At 39.4% G+C, this 12,117-nt stretch overlaps 2 pseudogenes; one reads left to right on the forward strand and one right to left on the reverse strand.

The window, feature by feature from the left end:
• Positions 1-8,597: 8,597 nt before the first annotated feature.
• LOC140694390 (olfactory receptor 9G4-like) lies at positions 8,598-9,534 on the forward strand (annotated as a pseudogene).
• Positions 9,535-9,663: 129 nt separating this feature from the next.
• LOC102532835 (olfactory receptor 9G19-like) lies at positions 9,664-11,310 on the reverse strand (annotated as a pseudogene).
• Between the last annotated feature and the right edge of the window lie 807 nt (positions 11,311-12,117).

Below are 12,117 nucleotides of genomic sequence, written 5' to 3' on the forward strand. Positions count from 1 at the left end.
CCAAGACTTACAGTCATCTTCTAACTCTAGTTTATTAAGTTGTATATTTTTCCCCACTAGAATGCATTAACCACGGACCAAAAAGATTTCTTTGCTTTTTGTTGACTGCTGAATCCCAAAGTAGAAAACTGTTCCTAACATCCAATTGGCACTTAATTAATATTTCTAAAGTTAATTAATGGTTAATTACTTTTATCATTTGAGGCAGGTTTTCCTCGAAGTATCATCTACTTCTATTCTAGCTCCAACTGCTCAGGACAAACCTTCCTTCAAGTGGATGCCCCGGGTCAGTGTATGACATTGCCAACACACTAAATAAGAAGGGAGAGTAAATCACAGAGGAGACTCATAACCACTAAGACAGGAAGATGGGCTAAAATAATTCCTGAATTTGAAATGAATTGGAATTAAAAAGGGAATAAAATAAATGACAAAGAAGATGTCAGAGCCAGTCATGCTAAAGCATGCCATATAGAATGACGTCTCAAGTCGTGTGTCCCCTGCAGGAACGCTGTTCCTTGCTCCTTCCACTGGAGCACTTAAAGTCCTAGGGGAGAGTGTGTCCTTCTAGTACCAGAAAATCAGCACCAAGAAGTAAATATATGACACACTAGCAGCTTGGACAGCTCACAGGACCAGAACCACTAGTCAAAAAGCATGTCACCATTTTTGTCCTCTTCTTTTCTCCACTGTGTAAGGAAGTATACGATGTCCTAGGGTTAACTACTGGACTGAATTTGAATTCTAGGTGAGGGTTATATATATCATTAATGGAATTCTCTTTTGAAGACTGTGTGTGTGTGTGTGTGTGTGTGTGTGTGTGTGTGTGTGTGTGTGTGTGTGTGTGTGTGTGTGTGTTGGCATAATAACAATCCGTTGGGAGCCAGGTCAGATTCCGTCTGAGGTCACAACTCAGATCACAGAGAAACCAAACCACTTAGCTGCCCCTGAGCCCAGCTGCTTACCTTGGTCAGGAAGGACACTCCAGGAAGTGACACCCTCTACCCCCTCCTCTGATGTCTTGGCCTGTTCTGTTGGACCCAATATATGTATTTCCTCAGCAGCCCTTGGGGACCCCTCCCACAGAATAGTCCAGAACCAGACACCTCAGTCTCCAGAAACACAATTAAAGTTCATTTGGATTATGGGAGTAATATAGTAATTAGGATATGATGAAATGAGGAGCATTTCATTAGAAGTGGACTCGCAACATGGATGTAAGTCACAGTGTAATCATATATGTAGTCACATGTATCTGATAATCGAAACTCCAAATTGTGCCAATTAGGCTTTTCTGGGAATTATCTGGGGAGCTATAAGGTTTTCCCTGCCATATGCGCCTCTGTCTGTCCAGGCCATGCTGCCCTGTCTCAGGAAACCCCTATCAATCCTTGGTGCTACAGCCTCCGTTGTAACCCTCCAAAATCCTCATGTCAAAGCCCTACCCTCCAGTGGCCTGGGAGGTGGCTGTATCTGGGGACAGAGCCGTCACAAAGGTAACTGGCTTAAAATGAGGTGGTTAGGATGAGCCCTAGTCCCATCTGAGTGGTGTCTTTACAAAAACAAAGATCGGAAACTTGGACACACGGAGAAATACCAGGGATGCTTGTGTACAGAAAACAGACCCCGTGAGGATGAAGCCAGAAGCTGACCGTGTGTGGGCAGCGGGGAGAGGCGTCAAAACAGATCGGCCCTGACGGCCCCTCATCCTGGCCTTTTAGCCACCAGAACCGTGAGGAGTACAGTTCCTCTGTTTACGACACCAGCCTGCGGCATTTTGTTACAGCAGCCTTAGCAAAATGATGTACCGCTTATCAGCACCAGGGCTTGTTTATTTTGGTAAACTCCATGTTCTGTAAGTATAAAGACTACTTGAATTAGGAAATGTGATCCATCAAAATAAAGCATCCTTTCATTTTTCATTAAGTCATACATAAACCGAACAAAGAAATCCAAACATTAATATGACCTTGTGTCAATGATTGGTTTAGCTCAGAGTTTCACTCTGAATTCTCTCTTCGATGTAAAGCTTTTTGAAGTCTGTCTCTCTGCTCATCTGTCTGTCTCTATCTATATGTCCATTTCTGTCTGCTTCATACAGCAGTTCTTTTGTCCTTGGTTCTTTTAATTCTTGGTGAAAATATTCTTTTATTGGAATCCTTCAGTGACTCTAAATAAAGATGTTTGTTCTTTCCTACATACATTGTCAAGGAAATCTTTGTATCATAGCAAGCAAAAGTGTGAAGATAAGAAAAGAAATATAAATGTATTTTGCAGGGCGTTTTACAGTAGGTAGTTCGCTTATGACCTCATAAGTACCTCTCCCTCCTAACAAATAACTATGTGCCTCTGGAGCCAGAATCCCTGGGCTTGCTTCTTGTCTCCTCACCCATGAGTTGCTTGACTAGAAGCAAGCCATTTCATCCACCTAAACATGACAGTGAGTCCATAACTCGAATCAGTATTCCATATAAGAGATTGAAATATTATATACTTACAAGCAGCTTACAAACTGTCAAGTAATATTAAAAACTGGAAAAAAAAAAACAAAAACCACTTTCAACTTTCCCAGAATCGTAGTTGTTGTTGTTGTTGTTATTATTATTATTATTATTATTATTATTATTATTATTAATTTATTTATTTTTAGGATAGTCTTTATGTCATTGATAAGAGCCTGTGGTCTCAGAAATAAACAAAATAAGCAACTGCTGGAAAACTGCTATGCATGCTAGATGGGAACAGTCTGTAGTACTACTGGGATTCTGGGAAAGTTGAAAGTGTTTTTTTTTTTTTCCAAGGCTGGAAGAGAATGAAGGATGGGGGAGACTTAGGAGATAAGAACTTGTAGGTAATAGAGGGTTTACTCATAGAGGATCTTGAGGCCACTGTATGGAATTTGACTTTAACTTAGAATAAGTTGATAGATTTGTAGGGTTGTTTTAAGAGCAGGAGTGAAATGACTTACTTTTTGTTTGTGTGTTTGTAAAGGACTCCATGGACTACTATACTGAAAATAGACTACAGAAGAATGAGTGTACAGACCAGCTAGAAGGATTTTGCAATGTTCTTGGCAAAAATGGTGGTAGTTTGGACCATGGTTGTATCAGTGGAGATGATGAAAAGTGCTAAGGTTCAGGATATGTTCTGAAGGTAAGGGCACTGGGGTTTTTGGGGAGTTTGAAGAGAAGGTGGGAGAAAAAGAGAGTTGATTGATTCCCAGTTAGTGTCTTGAGAAAGAAGAAGAGTAAAATTTCTTACTTAATATGAGGAATGAGCAGATAGATCAGTTTGGGGGACTGAAGATTAGCAGTTCAGATGTAAATGTGTCAAGTTAGAAGTATTTATTACTTATCTCTTATAGTTATAGAATGTAACTTGGGCATATTATAGTGGTAGAAATTTGTGGTAGAAATTTTAATTGCAAAGCATAACCACAGAAATTATGGATAGATTTTTGGGGATTTGTTGAACCATCTAAAATTTTGTGTGCTTAAGCCTATGTGCAGTTTTGGATGTTGGGGAGAAGATGTATTGCTTTTGTGAGGTTTTCAAAGAGATCCAGCAGTAGAAGAGTTTCAGGGCAATTAATGATTTTCCTGGTAAAGAGGTTAAGGTATGTACACAGCTCACATGATTGATTTTTATGGAAACAAGGATGACAATGCAAATCATGATGTTAAAATAAGATACACTCCCTCTCTCACTTCAACCAAGATGTCTGATGTCTCCAAAGATACGTGCATGTATGAGGGTCATTAATCTCTTCCGCACACTGTATTGTTGTAGGTGAGGTTATCTATTCTTATATTTATGATAGATTCTCTAAGAGGCTTTAACAAACTGAAATCATAGAAGGTGGGTGCTGGAAAGGGATCAATCGCTTTGGCATGTGGGTGAGACTGTGTTACAGGGAAGACAGGTGGCACTCTTAAAAGCATACAGGTTTGTAGCTGCTAATCCATACTTCTAATAGATAAGCAATAAGGATTTACTGTATAGCACAGGAAATTATCTTGTAACAACCTACAATGGAATCTAATCAGAAAAAATAACTGAATCTCTATGCTGCACACCTGAAACTAACCAATACTGTAAAGCAACTACACTTCAATAAAAAAAAAAAAGGAAAGAAAACACACAGGTGATTAGCTCTGTCCCTATCATAGGACCCATCAGTCCAAGGCAGATCGAATTCTCACTTCCAAACCTGTCAATTCCTTGTGAAATGCATGCGAGTAGGTGGTCAAAAAAAAAAAACTTTCAGGATTGCAGAAAGATTATGAAGGACACTGTTATTCTGGCTTACACTGTCTCTTGGTGGATACTTGGCCTTTTGTTTTGTTTTGTTTTTTTCTTGAGCTCAGATTTTAAAAGTAAATCAGATGTAATTCATTTTTCTCAGGATAAAAATAGCTACCATAATTTAGGTATACTTTCTGGTGACACACAAGGCCAAGCATGTTACATCCATAGCTCTGATAGTTCTCTTACCTTTTTTAAAGTGAAGAAATGTGGGTTGGGGGCTGTTAAGGACTTTCTCAAGGTGACAGAGCTACCAAGGAACAGAATCAGGATTTGAACTCGGGTGCCCTTTCAATTGTGCAGCCATGCGAGGCTGCGTATCCCAGCCCTGTCAGCCCTGCAAGGCTGCCTAGAGCAGCCCCGTCTGCTCTCAGCTGGGCTTCCTGCTATGTCTGTGTTTAGCCATAAGGTCAGTGAGGGCTGGATTATGAAGAATGGAATGGCCCCACTCCCACATCACAGGTCCAGCTTGCTGTCTGCTGGGTCCCAAAAAGGATGCAGCCACAAGTGTCATTATTCAGCAAGTGAACCGAGGCTTACTTACATTGTGGTAGCAGAATTCCAAAAGTGAGAAGAGAAGCTTGCAGTGTCTCTTGAGATTGAGGCCTGGCATCTGCATGGTGCTGCCTATGTTGTAAACTGGTGGCCAAAACAAGTCACAAGGCCATCCCAGATCGAAAGGTAGCATAACAGAATCTACCCCTGATATCATGAAATCAGTGAAGAATTGTGGTCACTTAAGAAGTATGTATCATGTAGATCATTGGTTAGTGGTTAATTTATCGCTTCTTCTTTTCCATATTAGAGGTTTGGTACCAAATATAATATGATTAGTTTGTGATACAGTTATGTTTCACAAAGAAGTCAGAATGGTGACTACGATTCAGGCTTTTAATAGAATGTTCTAAGGCATATCAATTTTATTTACCCACTCTTTTCAAGATTTTGTAGTTTCTTGTAGTTTTCTTACCAAAATACACAGGGGATGCTTTCATTACCAACCAATCCTTTGAAGGGATTTTGTCTTTAATATATTTCTAGTATAAGGTTAAATTACTGTATAAATACACATTCCTGGTTAGAAGAGAAATTGAGATTGAGAATCTTTGAGTCTTGTTTATCAGGATAAGTTCCCAGTTTACATAATCCCTAGTAATTCAATGAGTTTGAGTACATCTGTCCTACCTTTATCAGAAATTGGCCTCAACAGGTCATGGAGATGAAGGATTTCAGAGAAGTTCTGTATGTAAGAAGGGATTTTTCTTCTCTTTTATTTTTTTCTTAATTTAGCTATTTTTTTAATTTTAAAAAATTTAGTGGAAGTATAGTCAATTTACAATGTTGTGTCAATCTCTGGTGTACAGCATAATGTTTCAATCATACATATACATACATATATTCATTTTCATATTCTTTTTCATTATAAGTTACTACAAGATACTGAATATATTGCCCAGTGCTATACAGTAGGAAGTTGTTGTTTACCTATTTTATATATAGTAGTCATATATAGTAGTTAGTATCTACAAATCCCAAATTCCCAATTTATCCCTCCCCACCCCATCCCCCTAGTAACCATAAATTTGTTTATTATGTCTGTGAGTCTGTTTCTGTTTAGTAAATAAATTCATTTGTGTCTTTTTTTTAAGGTTCCACATATAAGTGATATCATGTGGTATTTTTCTTTCTCTTTCTGGCTTACTTCACTTAGAATGATGATCTCCAGGTCCATCCATGTTGCTGCAAGTGGCATGATTTCGTTTTTTATGGCTGAGTAGTATTCCATTATGTAAATATACCACAAATTCTTTATCCAGTCATCAGCTGATGGACACTTAGGCTGCTTCCATGTTTTGGCTATTGTGACTAGTGCTGCTGTGGACTTTGGGGTGCATGTGTCTTTTCTAATTAGAGTTCACTCTGGATATACACACAGGAGTGGGATTGCTGGATCATATGGTAAATCTATTTTTAGTTTTTGGAGAAATCTCCATGTTGTTTTCCATAATGGCTGCACCGAACTATATTCCCACCAATTTTCCTCTCTTTTAATCCATTCTATGATCTGAGGCAAGAGTAAACCTTGAAAATGTTAACCAGCTTGTGTCCCTTTCTCATAATGGTGATGACTACCATTTGTGCTGGTTTTAAGGCCAAAATCCCTAATCTGGCTTCCAGTGAGTTTTGTGCACTGATAACTCTATGGCTCATTCTGGTTCCTCTTTCCTTGCCATCTTTATTTAGCCCCTGTCGGCATCTTCAACTCTCCAGACTCTCTCATGTGAGGGACCTGATACATGTTTTTCCCTCTCATGAAAGTGCTCTCCCTTCTCATTCCCCCCAACAATGGGCTGTATTGCGCTCATTTTTCGGATCAAATTTATACATCTTTTCTTCTGAGAAGACTTTAAGCTTAGATATATATGCACAAAAACCGAGAACATTAATTTTTTTGTTATTTGTCTCTTTAAGTCAGTAGTTTACTACTACTACTACTACTACTACAGTAGTAATCGGCTCTGTCCAGATATTTTAGGTTCCCACCCCAAATAATATTGTATTAAAAATGAGCTTCAGAAGTTCCAGACTTTTAAAAAAATTCCTTAGACAAGTGATAACATAGCAGAAATAGTTTATAGTAACCATTGAGGTGGTGTCCATGACCCACCATTTTATCTGCTACAAATTTAATAACCAAAAATTCCTGCCAAGATAATTCTACTCAAGCTTGAGCATATTCAGAAGGAAGTTGTACAAATAAATAACAACCCAGTACTGTAACTGGGGAGCTCCCGGGATGTGTGGGAACCAATCATGTGAGTGATGTAGTTTGGTAGAAGTTCTAGTAGGTGAAAACAAGTGGTGAGGAAAAGATTTGTAGAGGTTTAAGTTAAAGCCACTTTCCAGAACCTTGGATGTATGACTAGAGCATCTGTGCTTTGTGTGTTCATGAGACGTGATCCATTAGATACTGTAAAGAAATGGAATGGTCCTCTTTAACCACAGTGTCATCAATCAAGTCACACCCTCTCTGAACCTATTAGCTACATTTGAAAGGTTAGGATACCCAATCTCTGAGAGATATCTCACAAAGTAACAAGTGAAAACAATAGAACTTGAAGTAGGAAACTTGGATTTGCATTCTAGTCATAACATTGTTCCTGGCTTAGCTCAAAGATAAGTGTTTTAACATTTAAGTAAAACACAATCTTCTTAATTTTAGTTTGCTCTCATTGTGTCTCTGCCTGGGGGGAAGTAAGCTGGTCACTGGGGCATTAGCACTAATTCTATAGTGTTTGACATTAAATATCTTCTTTTACCTTCTCTCTGAGAGCTGTGCAAGTTCAAGATACAAACTCTGAAGGATTCATGGTTTCTCAATATATCTTTAACACCAAAAATTTGGTTCTTCCTACTATTCACCACCTACTGTATCAAAAAATGTTTAAACCATATATACACATATGTATATGTATATCTCATGTTAACTAGAGAAAAACATGGAATAAAAACACTTTTTTAAAAAAATCTATTTTCATAGGTGAAGAAATTCAGGTTGTCGGAGGATTATAGGATTGCCTTAATTGGGGAACAAGAGAAACAATATATTTACTAATAAGAGAGGCAAGTGGCTTAACAGCTAAAAGCACATACTTTTCATAAAGAAAATTTGAGGTTCAAATACCAGCTGCTGTTGACTAGTTCTGGGGCCTTGGAAATGTTTCTTAAATTACATGAGGATTATAATAATACTTACCATATACATTGTGGAAAGAATTAAGTAGTTAAGTATAGAACTGAGGATACTCTGAGCACAGTGAGTCATGTTTGTACTAGTCTGTATTAACAGTGGCAGGAGTAGCACAGTGAACTGGCATTTGTAAAGCGACCAGCATGTGCCTGACATGTAAACACTCACTGACCCCCCCGAGACACTCACATGTTGGGTGCTCACTGTGGGCCCGGCATTTGGCTGGATGCTTTCCTTTACATCTCCTTAAATCCATCAGACCACCTGTCGTAGCTCATCATTTTTCTCACCTGCTGGGTGAGACAAAGGGACTTGCCCTGCGTGAAACAATTAGTAAGTAAAAGCCCTAATTCCAAAATCAGACCCCGACTCCCATTCCGATGGTCTTTCCAAGTCACAGACTGAATTTTTTATCATTTTATCTAGACAGTAAGGGGTTCATGAATTGTTGACTTGATCCATATACCTTTAATTCTTTCAAAACAAAAATCACTATTTTATTTTTTCTCATGACTGTTATCAGACTTTCCCCTCTGTGGACATGGAAATAGGAAATCGCACTGTCCTGACTGAATTTACCTTACTGGTCTCTCTTCAGACCCCCAGTGGCAGCTGATTCTATCTGGAATATTCCTGGTGCCCTACATGACCACCTTGTCAGGGAACATGACTCTAGTTATCTTGATCCATGTTGACTCCCACCTGCACACACCTATGTATTTTTTCATTGACAGTCTGTCTTTTTTTGATTTCTGGTACACTTCTGTGCATACTCCCAAATCCTGGCAAATTGTGTCTCAGAAGATAAGTGCACTTCCCTGGCTGGGTGTGGAGCCCAGCTGTTCTTTTCCTGTGTTGTGACTTACAGTGAGTGTCATCTCCTAGCGGCCATGGCCTATGACTGCCACGCGGCCATCTGTAACCTGTTACTCTACTCAAGCACTATGTCCAGGTCTCTCTGTACCGGACTCGTTGCTGGCTCCTACACAGGAGGCTTCTTGAATGCCATCGCCCATGCCACCAACACCTTTCACCTGAGGTTCTGTGGCAAAAATATCATCGACCACTTCTTCTGTGATGCACTGCCATTGGTGAAAATGTCTTGTAGAGACACCCAGGTCTACGAAAAGGTCCTCATGGGAGTGATGGGCTTCACTGTCCTCTCCAACATTCTTGCCATCCTGATTTCCTATTTCAACATCCTCCTGGCTATTCTGAGGATCCACATAGCCTCAGGAAGGCACAAAGCCTTTTCCATCTGTGCATCACACCTCATCTCGGTCATGCTCTTCTATGGATCCTTGCTCTTCATGTATTCAAGGTGAAGTTCCACCTACTCCCTGGGGAAAGACAAAGTGGCTGCCCTGTTCTACACTGTGGTCAACCCACTGCTTAACCCTCTCATCTATAGCCTGAGAAACAAAGATGTCAAAGAGGCCTTCTGGAAAGCAACACAGACCAGAAGTTGCCAGAGATGAAGGTTATCTTTTGGCAGCAAGCTCTCATTGCACTTTCCACATATTGGCTTATAAACATGTTTGTAAATGTTGCAACATTTCAAGTAAATACAACAGGTTATACTTAAAAGATGAAACATTGTGATCAAATCATTTTTAATTATTTATTATTATTTTGTTGTGATTAAACTATTTTAAATCCAAAATACTGAGCTGTTTGATGTTCTACAGTGTTGTATTTTGCTTCTTGGCAGTACTCGATTTTCATACAAATTATCAGCTGGATTATCTGTGAGAGGTTTTAGAAAGAGAAAAGAGGAATTGGTAGGGTTTTGTGCATATAGTTTGACTTTGAATCTTAGCAGACTTTTAAATAACATGCCACTGCCCTCTCTTTTTCCATCACAATATTCTTCACATTCCTTTCTTTTCCATTACCACAGATACTCTGTGGGTACTGAACAAGAAGGACTTGTGGTATATTCCACAAATCTCAAGAATCAATTTAATATTTTCTTCACATTTCCTTAATACCTCATTAAGTAGGTGGAAAAAATTGGATCTATCTCAGGGGAGATAATAAATTAACATTCAACCATTTAGGATTCCAGAAGCAATACATAATATTCTATATCACATTAAACCTTGATGTTGTTCTTTGAAAAATACACTAATATTACATTGAATCCATCTTTTGTAGAATAGATTATAGCATGATCATTAAAGCAAAACAAAGCAATGCAACAAAAGAAAATATTTTTCACTGGATTTCTTTGACTAGATAAACAAATGTTTTATTAATGCCTCTCCATATGCCTCTCCTGAAGCATTTTATTTGCACTGAGCACTGATTTGAGAAATGTATGTAATTTAGGCTTCACATTATGTTACCTTGAAGAGTTTCTTCAGAGCTTCTTTCATGTCTTTATTCCTCAGACTGTAGAGCATGGGGTTCAGCATGGGGAACAGCACAGTGTAAAATGTGGGCACCAATTTGTCCCTATTGAGGGAATAGCTGGCTGAGAGTAGATGTAGAGAATGGAGCCATAGTACAAGGTGACAGAGACCAGTGGGAGGAGCAGGTGGAGAAGGCTTTAAAGCGGCCCTGGGGAAAGTGGATTCTCTGGATGGCAGCTATGATGAAGAGGCAGGAGGCCAGGATAAGCAGAGCTGGTATGATGATGTTGGAGGCCAGGAGAAAGTACAGCACATCCTGGTAGGTCTCTTTCACATCACATGCCAACTTCACTAGGGGTGGGACATCACAGAAAAAGTCATCAACAACATTGTCACCACAAAAACTCAAAGTGAGTGTGATGCTGGTGTGTATTATTGCATTGACAAAACCTCCAGTGTAGGAGTAGATAACCAAGTAGATGCACCATCTCCTTGGCATGGCCTGAGCATACAGCAGGGGTTGGAGATGGCCACATAGCGGTCATAAGCCATGGCAGCCAATAGGTAAAACTCACTCTACCCGAACCCAGCAGAGAAGAAGAACTGAGCTGCACAGCCAGGAAAGGAGATGCTTTTGTCTTCAGAGATGCAGGTCACGAGGATCTTTGGGGTGTAGAGAGAGGAATACCAGAGATCCAGTAAAGACAGATTCCCAGTGAAAAAGTACATGGGTGTGTACAGCCTTGAGTCATTACAGATCAACACCATGAGAGTGGTATTTCCTACCAGGGTCACAGATTAGACACCAAGGAACATCACAAAGAGGACCAGCTGCATCACAGGGTCTGTTGTGAAGCCCACCAGGATGAACTCAGTGACCGTGTGATTTCTTCTCTCCATGATTTAAGGAGACCTCACCTACAAATGAAAGAGTGAGATGTTTATGGCAACCAGTACCAAAGGAGGTCATTCTCTGTTATAAACCTGTGAGATATGGTCAAGGCCATTGTTATTGGAATAAGGAAGATCTGAGCAGGAATCTTGGCTGGGTTGGCAAGTGATGGAAGCTTGCTGAGCCACAACATATTTGTCTTTAAAATGCATTTAGTATTAGGAAGCCTTAATGCTGCTTGGCCATTTATTCTTGTATTAATAAAATATTTCTTGAGCCCTTGGTGCTGTCTAGGCATTGGAATACAGCAGTGAGGTTGATAAGGTTGACTCTTACGGAGTCTTCATTTAGAAGGGAGAGATACACAGTAAATAAACAAAAAGTATAGAAATAATTTTAGTTAATGCTAGATGATATTAAGAAAATTAAACTGGCTCATGAATTGAAGAGGAACTGGGAGTGAAGCTAATTAAATTCAAACACTGAGGAAAAAAAATCTATTTCCCATTTCCCAGCTACAAATGGACAAGTAATTCGAAGCCTGTGAGGTGTGGGAAAGGTCCTGTGGTTTAGAAGGCAGTGACAGATGAAGGGTGGTAGAATATACCATCCCAATATGCCACTTTGGCTTAAGAATTATTTTAAACTAATGGCATTAAAAAAATAAAACAGTAGATACCCAAGTACAGTTTGAGCTCCCCTTTACTTCCTTAAAACAAGAGTTAAAACTCTCATGTGAGAGCCGCCCTCCCAATACCAGGAGAAAAGAAACATTCTTATTATCAAAGACAGGAAGTTGAGACCAAAAGAATTCT

This window comes from Vicugna pacos, unplaced genomic scaffold (genome assembly GCF_048564905.1).
Source record: "Vicugna pacos unplaced genomic scaffold, VicPac4 scaffold_21, whole genome shotgun sequence".
Classification (NCBI taxonomy): Eukaryota; Metazoa; Chordata; class Mammalia; order Artiodactyla; family Camelidae; genus Vicugna; species Vicugna pacos.